This window comes from Maylandia zebra, linkage group LG17, assembly GCF_041146795.1.
Source record: "Maylandia zebra isolate NMK-2024a linkage group LG17, Mzebra_GT3a, whole genome shotgun sequence".
NCBI classification, from domain to species: Eukaryota; Metazoa; Chordata; class Actinopteri; order Cichliformes; family Cichlidae; genus Maylandia; species Maylandia zebra.
The window spans coordinates 21,521,920-21,532,171 of NC_135183.1; the positions used below are offsets into that span (position 1 = coordinate 21,521,920).

Here is a 10,252-nt window from a genome sequence, read left to right on the forward strand (position 1 = left end):
CTTCTGATAAAAAAATCAACAGCAAAAGAAGATGTTAAAAATAAAGTTTATGGTTGTGAATAAAATTGATTTCAATAATCTTTTTTAATTATTATTTTAAAACAACTTTATGTTGTTGTGTTTCACGCCATATTATCAGACCACCTTAAGTGGGTCGGCCTTAAATTTTGAATTTGTGTGATCGCTGTTGATTGGTAGCTAAACTGCTGGTAAACTGTGTACAGACGTTTTACGTTCGAATTGCAGAGAAAAAAAATCTGGTAGCAACATTGTGCAGTATGAGCGAACCATTTCACCAAAAAAAGGGGAAGCAAGGTAAGACGTGGCTGCAGCGGTCTGCAGACGTGACTTCTGATCAAATTCGAACCTCCTAAAGAAACAAAGAGCGACGTTACATTGCGGGATGACGTCACCTGAAAATGACCAATAGCGCGGCGCGCTGCTGAGCTGTGTGCCAACCGCTCTTTTTTTCATGCAGGAGACTCAAGTTGGCTTCGCTAACAGACACAGTTTTGAACTCGTATATTAGCGCCATTTATTGCTGCTTGGACCACAGCATCTTCGGAATTTGTAGACATCCTGGCAGCTTACAATTAGTTCGAGGTGAGGTGAGTACATGCAACTTCAAGTTATCTCTGTTATAAAAATCCACCAGCCCAGCGTTTATAGATAATTTTAGCAGTTCGTTTTTTATGAGTGAGGTTGTGAATTTAGTTAGCATTTGTGAGTTGAGTTAGCATTACTGTTGCGAGGGAAGCATTGCTCTGGATTAGTTTCTGTATATGGCGTGCTTAATTCGCTAGGGAGGAATTACCAAAGTACATGGAGTTATGTTAACGTGTAATTTCTGTGGTAAGGTAGTTCAGTCATCAAGGGGCTACGTGCTTCATTGTAAACTGCATCGGAATGAGCCACGTTGTTTCTTTCGGTGTATTGAAGCAGGCTGCAAGCAGACATACACCAGGTATGGCGCGTTTAAGGCTCATTTTTACCGAAGACACTGCCCCCACCCATGTCACTGGTGTGGTGGTGGTTTCTTCGTTTACATGTGCAATGGCGATGTGTGAACGTCAGTGTCAGAACTCTAAAGAGTTAATAGCTCATCTGAAGAGCCATATTGTGGAAGGACACGTGGTCACTTGTCCAGTAAGAGGATGCACAAATACCTTTAGAGTTAAATCATCTTTTACTGCTCACATGTCACGTAAACACAGAGTTTTCAGACAGCAGCATTGGTGATTTATATAGAGAGTCTGCATGTCAATCATCATCTGTTCCAACCACATCAGATGACTTTGTACCCTTGATTTCCGAGCCTGCTGCACAGTCTATTGCACATGAAGATAACATGGAAATGCCCCCTGAATTCTGTGATCTTTTTCTGAGAAACGTTTCACTATTCTACTTAAAATTGCAGGGTCAGTTTCTACTGCCTGCTTCAACCATACAGAACATTGTAGAGGAAATGCAGAACATGCATGAGTTGGGACAGACATACAGTTTGGGTAAACTTGCATCACTGTTAAAAGATGACACATCATTATCAGAGGAGGACATCAACAAAGTCTGTGAGTCTGTCAAAAGCTATGATCTTTTTTCTGCATGTCATACCGGGCCATTGAGGACAGTGCACTCCAGAGCTCAGATCTTTAAAAAAGCCTTCAACTATGTGGAACCAAAGAAAATATTTTTAGGGAGAGATGAAAACAGAAAAGATAGGTTTGCCTATTATGTGCCTTTAAGAGAGACTTTGAGATGTCTGCTAGAGTCTGATCTGTGGCAGAAATCAGAAGAGCCCTCTACTGAGCCTCCTGCTGATGTTCTGTGTGACATAAGTGATAGTAAGCTGTTTTAAATAAAATGATTTTTTTGGTCAAAACCCACTGACTTAATTGATTTCTATCCATTAACATCTTACATGAAGTATGGGTACCAAATGGTTCCACTGAAACACAGTGTGCTGTCACAATAATGGTGCTGTTAGTTTGGTACTTACGAAACACTGTATAAAAGTGTAGTATCAAGCAAGATCAGCTTCATATTTTAAGACCAAAGGTACCACTTGGTGTAAATTGACCTTTATTCACATTCTTTTATCAGACATCTTGGAAATGGGGGGCAGCATAAGGAGTTCCATTACTAAGGTGCTGCCGGACCTGTCTGCCTCAATCCTTGAAATTGTACTGGAGGCACTACAATCATTAGGAGTGGAGACATCTGAGAAACAAACCAGTAAGTATTATGATTTCATTGCACAATAGCCATGAAGGACTTTCTGTTTTTTCTATTATGCTTTGGCCAAGGTCCAAAAAGTACAATTAATCTATTGTTTGTGATATTGTTTTACAGCACCAAATATGGAAATTTCAAGCCAGGCCAGCATATCGTCTCCATCTGTTTTAAGGTTTAAGGGTGGTGGCACAGCTAAGACCCAAGAGTCTCTTTCAAGGTTAGTAAAGTAAACAGATTCAAGAAGATATTTTACACATTTCTTTGTCGTCTGTCTCTAAATCTTATTTTGTCTTTATTATGATTAAAAAGGTTTGTTTTGTTCCTGCCCTTTTCAGACACTGAATTTGAGCAGAAACCATAAGGATACTCAAAGGACCTGTGACTCTCAGGAAATGGTGAGATTTCAGGTCATAATCTTTTTTTTTCCATTAAATTAATTTTCCTTTTTCCCTTTACAATATTGCTGTTTTGTTTTTGTAAACAGCATCAAATGAGAGAGACAGATGAAACAGTTTCAAGACAATGGCAGGAAAAACATGCTGAAGATTGAAACAAACCTTGGCTGGAAATATTTGGTATGTGTTTTACCGTAAATCAAATTGTTGAAAAACATTCAGCTACACTGTAACACAGGGAAACTTGATTTGCACTTATTTTGTTACTTTAATTTCTTGTCTCATTATTTTTGTCAGTTATTATTGTTTATGGTGTATGCCCTTCTTGTTTTCCTTCTGAATGCAGAAGGTATCTAGCCAGTCCACAATGAAAGCTTCGTTGCACCCAATGAGTCTTCTGGCAGAAATGATGGCGGCTGTATTCTTTGGTTTCCCTAAACATCACACCCTGCCTGTTTATACGAGGCTCTTCAATTAAGTCTGCACCCAAAGATTCAATAAGAGGTAAGCAGTGGTATTATTCAAGTTTTGCTAAAGAAAGATGGACAGGAGACACTAATCTTAATCAGCCGAGCTCAGGTTCATGTCCAGGTGAGCAGTTTCATACGCTATAAAATGTAGATTGAATGATAGGTCTCATCACCATGCATTCAGCCATTAACTTCAAGTTCTATGATAAATCAATACGAAACTTAAATACGTTTTCCAACAAATTATGATTATGATTGTGCGTTGTCTATGTATAACTTTTACATAAGTAGATTTAAAGTATAACTATTGCCAAAACGCAACCTGGGCTGTTTTTTTTTTTTTTTTGTTGTTTTTTTTTTACTGTATCGATTTTGATGCGCTCAAATTTATGCCCCGGCCCCCTAGTATTCCCATTCACTGGCTATTGACCACAAAACAAAATCACGGTCAATCTCAAAAACGGCTTGTTTGTCGTAATTATGCTTTTAGATATATGTTTGTCTCGTTTACAGTAAAAAAAAAAACAGCCCAGGTTGCATTTTGACAATAGCTATCCTTTAAGAACTGTATATTTTACACTTAAGAAATCATTTATCATTAGATCTGTTTTTGGCAGCACGTTTTGTTCATTTCTGTGCATTTTGCTCAAGCACTGATCAAACTTTGTCCATTTTTTTTGCTGCAGAGGGGATCCTGCCAGTCCAAAGTGAACTCCTGATGGACATTGAAGTACTCCTGCAGAGCTTGTATCTTCAACACCATGCGCATCAGAAACTCCACCGAGTCCTTTCCTTCACCAAGGCAGGACCCAGTGACTCATTACTGTTGATAGGTCAGGGGCAGGTAATATTTTGTTTCATGTTTATTCATTCTTCCATGGATTACCAGCCATATATATGGACACATGCTGTATTCTCAAGATCTATGCTGTTTTGTAGGAATAGAGAAAATAATATGTTTAGTCTGTTTTCAAATGGTATGTCAAATTTTCTCATTGTTTATCAGTAATATTCTCTACCTTGGTTGTATATGAGCATCTTTAGATTTTTCTATATTTAGCGGTTGCAAATGTAAAATGTACAGTAAACCATTTATGTTCCTCATATTGTACTGTATTTTTAGCGGTAAAATACCGGCAGCTGTGGTTGCCAGGAATTTACCGTAAAATGTATCTGGTCAAAATAAAATGCTGTAATTTGTTATACAATTTCACTGTGTTTTTTACTGTCAAAGGTTTTAATAAGGTTTAACATATTTCTGTTATTTTTACAGTTATTTACAATAATAGGGTCTATCCTATTACTGTTAAATTAACAACAAATTACTGTAAATATTATTATATTATTACTTTTTTTTTTACTGCAAATATCCGTAAAAAGCTATGGAAAGTTGCATTTTTTACATTAAATTGCTGTATAATTGACAAATATATTTGGTTTTTTCTATCATGATTTTGGTAAAATAATACGTTGTCTACCTTAAAAATTAGGGTTACAAAACCAGTATACCGTATTGTCTTTTACAGATTCCACATTTTTTACACGGTATATTCCTGGCAACCACAGCTGCCGGTATTTTACCGTAAATTTGACAGATTTTTTTTTACAGTGTAGAATAGCCTGTTATTGTCATTGTACATGTACAATGAAATTGTGGCACTGACTTTAGAGAGCCTTCTTTCTGGCAATACTTGATTTATGTAGATTATAGTCAGAAGCTAGATTAAATAAGATAATCCAAATGAACAGAACATGAGCACTTAAGTTAATCATGAAGCTTATGTGTAAGTCCAGTAGGGAGGATCTGTAGTCACTACTTACACTCCTGGATATCTGTGTTTTAGTCTCTTCTTTACATCACTTCTGCTTTCCCAAGATGTCAAACTCAATTTTCTCGTTATCACCTCGGCCTGTCATTTTCACTGCTCTTCTATCATTCTACCTTTCACTCTCATTCGTGAAACCACCCACCTCTTTCTCGTCCATATATTTTGCAATACATAGATGGTTGAGGATCTCTGAGAGATCTCATCCTGCTTGCTCAGGGGTCCTGTCTTACATTTTGCCATTGCTGTACTAAGCTTAGCTTTAACATTTCCTTTAAATTAGCTCTCTTGGTTCATTATTCTAACAATTATAAGGTAAGAGAAACATAATTTGGTCATGGTTTGAATTTTGTTTATCAGTTTTGACTTCTGTGAAACAAATTTCTCTCAAAGTCTGTGCTTAGTTGCAAATTGTGCTTCAGTCACACGAGACAATTCAAGCAGGAAAAGTGAGAAGAGTTATTGTGTGATCAAAGGATTACAGGGGATTTAGTGAGCAAAGAGTTAAACTTCTTGGACTTAAAGTAATGTGGGGTCATTGTTGCATTTAGTGTCCAAAAAGGAGGAGATCAAGGTAGGGTATAAAGAAATAATGGCCTGACTGAAGTCAAATTTAAAATACTGGATCAAAGTGATAGACGTTTTAGTGAAGTTGTGCAACACTGTACTTTAAAGGGATATAAAGCTGATGAACAATAACCTTTCATTCACCAAAGAATATCATTCGTATGCAGACTAGAAAAGCCTGTTTAAAACAAACAAACAAAAACACACTTTTAAACAATTTACCATTTTCTATAACTAAATCTCATTTCATTTGTTGGATATAAACTTAACATACTGGATTCTTACAATTATCCCTGCTCAGTCTATTATGCCACTATCACAAATTCAGGACTCCTATCACCTGCATATGAAGCACACCATCAGCAATGTGGGGTTTTGACTCTAAATGTTCAGGGTGACGACTACGTGACGATTTACAGGACTCACTGCACCGTGCTCACAGCTTTGAGCCACCCATCTGTGCTAATTACACGCTTGTCCTGATAAGTTCTTCACCTCCAAATAAATCAACACTCTCAGGGGCAACTATTATAACCACATCAACTGCAAAATAGCACATTATTTCCTTCACCTTTGAATTAAGAACAACTTAGAGTAAATCAAGCGACACAAACGTTAGTCAATCATACTTTCCTCCAAAAATTTGGTGCTCTGCAAGTGACAATCCTACAAATATGTAGACTAGCCTGAAATATAACTATGTCAGATGATCTGATGAAAGTGGAACTATGACTGTGTGTTTGCTGGTCAAGAGCAGCTGCTGAAGCAAGCAAATGAGAAAAAAAAAAAAAGAGAAAAAAAAAAAAAAAAAAAAAAAAAAGAGCAGCTGCCCCATAGAGGCTGAAAGGAAGCTGCCTTTCCTGTTCAAAGGTGTAGTTTGACTTTTGAGAAACTGAGGACTCTGCAGGCCTTTTAGGTTGTGAATTCCGAAATATACCCCCATCATTTGTTTTACTCTAAAGTTAATGATGATTTACAAAATTAACATGATGTATTGAATACGGCTTGAAATAATGTATTGAGGTCATAAACACAGATGGAAGAAGTTTCCTGAGGCACGGAGACAAATAAGAAGTAGAGTTCATTTGTTAATGACTTTAATATAATCTGACTTCTCTTTCTAACCACAGCAGTCACCCACTGCTGGTATTAGAAAGAATCCACGTTTATGCTAGTTACAGTTGGGCTTAACTTTTTAAACTTGTGTTCATTTTTTAATGGAGAGCTGATATGTAAAACATGTAATTTGACCTACACTGATTTGATTTGCCTCAAGTTTTTGCTTCGCTCATTGGATTGGATCTGGAACTGACTCATGAAGGACAGTGGACCAGTGAAGTTAATGACTATGAAAAAGTCACGATATGTCAAAAGCCATAACCAAAACAACACGGTGACCTGCCACATTATCAGAACATTAGCTCAGCCCCATGTAAAAGCAAATATTAAAGTGTCTAATGTTTTTTTTTTTAAAAATGTAGAAGCTCGAAATGACAGGAAAAAAAATGCTAACTAACTAAAATCACTTAGAACTGAAAAAATAACAACAAATAAATATTAAGTCCTTGCAAAAAACTTTCTCTTTGTGAAGTGTCCAATTTTGAAATTGGAAGGATTATCTCAATTTTGTAGCTCAGTTGGCTTCCTTTAAAACAACATTGCATCATTTGTAGTTGGTACAAAAAAGCATAGCAGCCTACATCAGTATTCCTACTGCCAAGTCGATGGTCACATGTAGTTCAAAGTGTGTAATTTTATTTTGTTTGTAGTATTTCAGCAAATTAGGTCACATTTCAATGTTGAGGGCAACGCTTTTGAAAAGATTTCAAAGAATGAATTCTTTTATGCTTCTTTTTTTCTTCAAAAGCCCTGAAAAAGCATAAAAGAGAACACACATGGACTCAAGGGTGCTACAAGTTATCATTTTCTCACTTTTAGAATACTTCTAATTGCCTTTGATTACTCATTTTGCTCCTTAAGAAAAATGTGGGGCATTTTGCGACAAAATCCCTGAATTTTTCTATTGTCAAAAAATAGTATGCAACTTCACCTGTTGTTGTAAAATGATTTTGGAAATAGCCCTAGATTTTATCTTCTGTTAACACAGCAATTTCTAACACAAAACGTAAATTATTATGCAAGAAAATGTTTTGTGGAACTAATTTATATAAACCTCACAAGTTATTGTGTGTTGATTTCAGTCTTTCTCACTCTGGTATAGAAGAGATGAATGCGGGTGTGTATTATATCTCCAACAAAGCTTTTGTCTTTGGCATGCAAAACAAACTGAAGACTAGGATTGGATTTTGATATTCTGTTCCAATTTGGAATTGGCTCAGTGTTGGCAGAATAAATGTCCCTGCAGTGAGAGTAATAAAACTGTACATATCTAAACTAAAAGATCTACCTTAAAAGACTACTTAACCACATCTAAGAGGGATTCAAATGCATTTGCACTCAATTAGAAAATCTTTTAGTGGATTTCAATTTGATAAAGCATCATCAAACCTCTCTCCCTCAAGTGGATTCTCAATTTAAGTTAAAAGGCTGATTATTTATTGTCGCACTCAGTTTTAAACACTTTCATATTGAAGAGTAAAAAAAAGACTCAAAACATTTGGCAAAGCTTTGAAAGATGATACCTCAAAGCCTCGTCCGTGAACGAGCTAATTTCTAGTCACAGAAAATTACGCTGCAGAATCAAACACCTACCCTGACCCTACTGATTAATTTTGAGCAGTGTATCAGTGATCTTCTGTATCAAAGCTAATAAGTAATTTATTCCAATTTGCCCTTTAAACACAAAACCTTATCCACAAATGTGAGTTAGTGGGTCCAGATGATTTTAACTAAGACGGTTAACAGAAATGTGTATGTGGCGGGCCGTGGTTCGTGCCACGGGGGGAGGCTGATACACCTGAGCTCAAGCAGCTTATCATGCCTCCCCTACATAAAAGAAGAATGAACTGGTCCTGACGTTGTTGTTGGTGTGGCTGACAGCTGAAAAGCTGCAGCCGGGTGTAAGATTTGACAACTGGAAATAAAAGTATGATGGAAAGTTTGAGAAGTGTCATTGTGTGCAATGTGTGGTCAGGTCATGACGGACCTGGTGCCAAAACCTGTGTGGCGTAGCGGAACCACAACCAGGCCAGCCAGGGGAGGCGCTGTCCTGAATGGTGGCCGAGCTGGCGGCCACGCAGAGGGAGCAGATGGCGTTGTTTCGCCACCATTGGGACCAGCAGCAGTACTGGTCCAAGCACCGGATGCAGACAACAGAAAAAAGTTGCAGACAAAAGCTACCGGTTATAACGACAACAACGATCAGAAAATACAAAAACATTCTCACTCCATGGCATCAAATAGTAATATTTTTTTTTGGATCTGCGCCTCGATGTGCTATTGCCCAGAACTAATGGTCCCGAGAAAGTCCGTGTAAGAAGGCAGGATGGCTGTTTCATTAAAGGTTTTTCAGTCATTAGGCTACAGTTCATTTACTATTTGATATATTTGTATGTTAAGCTATTTGTTTTGACTTACCTTTCATTTGTTTCATTTCATTTCATTGTTTTCAATTGCTGCTGTATTGTTAGGAGCAACTAGCAACTACCCTGTTAAGTTTAGGAGAAGATTGTGCATTGGAGTAAATATTTCTCTTCTCAAAATTTACCCTGCATGTTGAAAACTGATGCTGAAGATTACTGAGTGTGCTTACACTTGACACAAGGGATCATGCACAAACGTCTGTATATAATTGTTTGGAAATAAGTGGTAGAAAAAGGTGGACAAGCAGCCAGGATGATTAAGCCTCAAGGCTTGGGATTTTAAACAAAATTTGAATCAAGAACTTGGGAGAGGTTCACAAGGGACAGACTGATGCTGGCATCAGTGCATCAAGAACTTGATGCATCAAGAACTTGATGCACTGAGAAACATAGATATCTTCAGAACAGAGGCTACAACTGTCTCATTCCTAATATCAAGCAGTTCCTGAAGCATAGAAAACATCAGAAGCATCTTACCTGGGCTAAGAAAAAAAAAATGGACTGTGGTCCAGTTATTTTTGCATTTCATTTATAAATTAAGCTGCTAAAGTTTGGAGGAAGACTGAAGAGGCACAGAATCCAAGGCATGAAGCTTCTGCAGTCTGTTAGTATTTTGGGTGACATATTATCTACTAGTGTTTGTGTGGTTGGACCACAGTTTTATCAAGTCCAAATTCAACACAACCGTCTACCAGGAAATTTTGGAGCATTTCATGAGTCCAATTGCAGGTGCCAAGAAAACTACCAAATGGTTTGCTGATCAAGTTATTACTGTGTTTAGTAGGGTTGTCAAAAATAGATTTTTGCTTCCACTCAATAGTAAAAAATACTACTGGATAGACACTCATTTCCAACAGTATTGATGCCAGTAGTGCCTTCTTTGCCTTCAGGTGACATACAGCTTCACATTCAGTTCACTTCACAAGCAGTTCACATTCACAACACTGAGTAACTCCAGAATTTTAAGAGGTCAGTAAAGCTGTAATTTCAACAATACGTAAGAATTCAATCATGTCATAAAATCATAAATGTGAACCTGGCTGTGCACATTTATATGTTAGTCACTTAATTATTACCAATATTAGCCTCAAACCCAGCTCCAAGGGGTCACGAGCTAGTGTAGTTCTAGTGCTGATCTCAAGCCTGAGTAATTGGGATGGTTGTGTCAGGAAGCACATCTGGTATAAAATGTTATAACAGACTGTGTTAAATTAGCAAAA

General features: G+C 37.2%; 1 long non-coding RNA gene across 2 annotated transcripts; it reads left to right on the forward strand.

Moving 5' to 3' along the window:
- The first annotated feature begins 505 nt into the window (after positions 1–505).
- On the forward strand, positions 506–3,883 carry LOC143413309 (uncharacterized). 2 transcript variants are annotated; one of them, XR_013093938.1, is made up of 7 exons: positions 506–608; positions 2,101–2,232; positions 2,350–2,449; positions 2,568–2,627; positions 2,717–2,807; positions 2,974–3,131; positions 3,784–3,883. It is a non-coding gene; the product is annotated as an uncharacterized LOC143413309 (long non-coding RNA). The 2 variants fall into 2 exon arrangements; XR_013093939.1 differs by having other exon boundaries at positions 506–603.
- Positions 3,884–10,252: the final 6,369 nt, after the last annotated feature.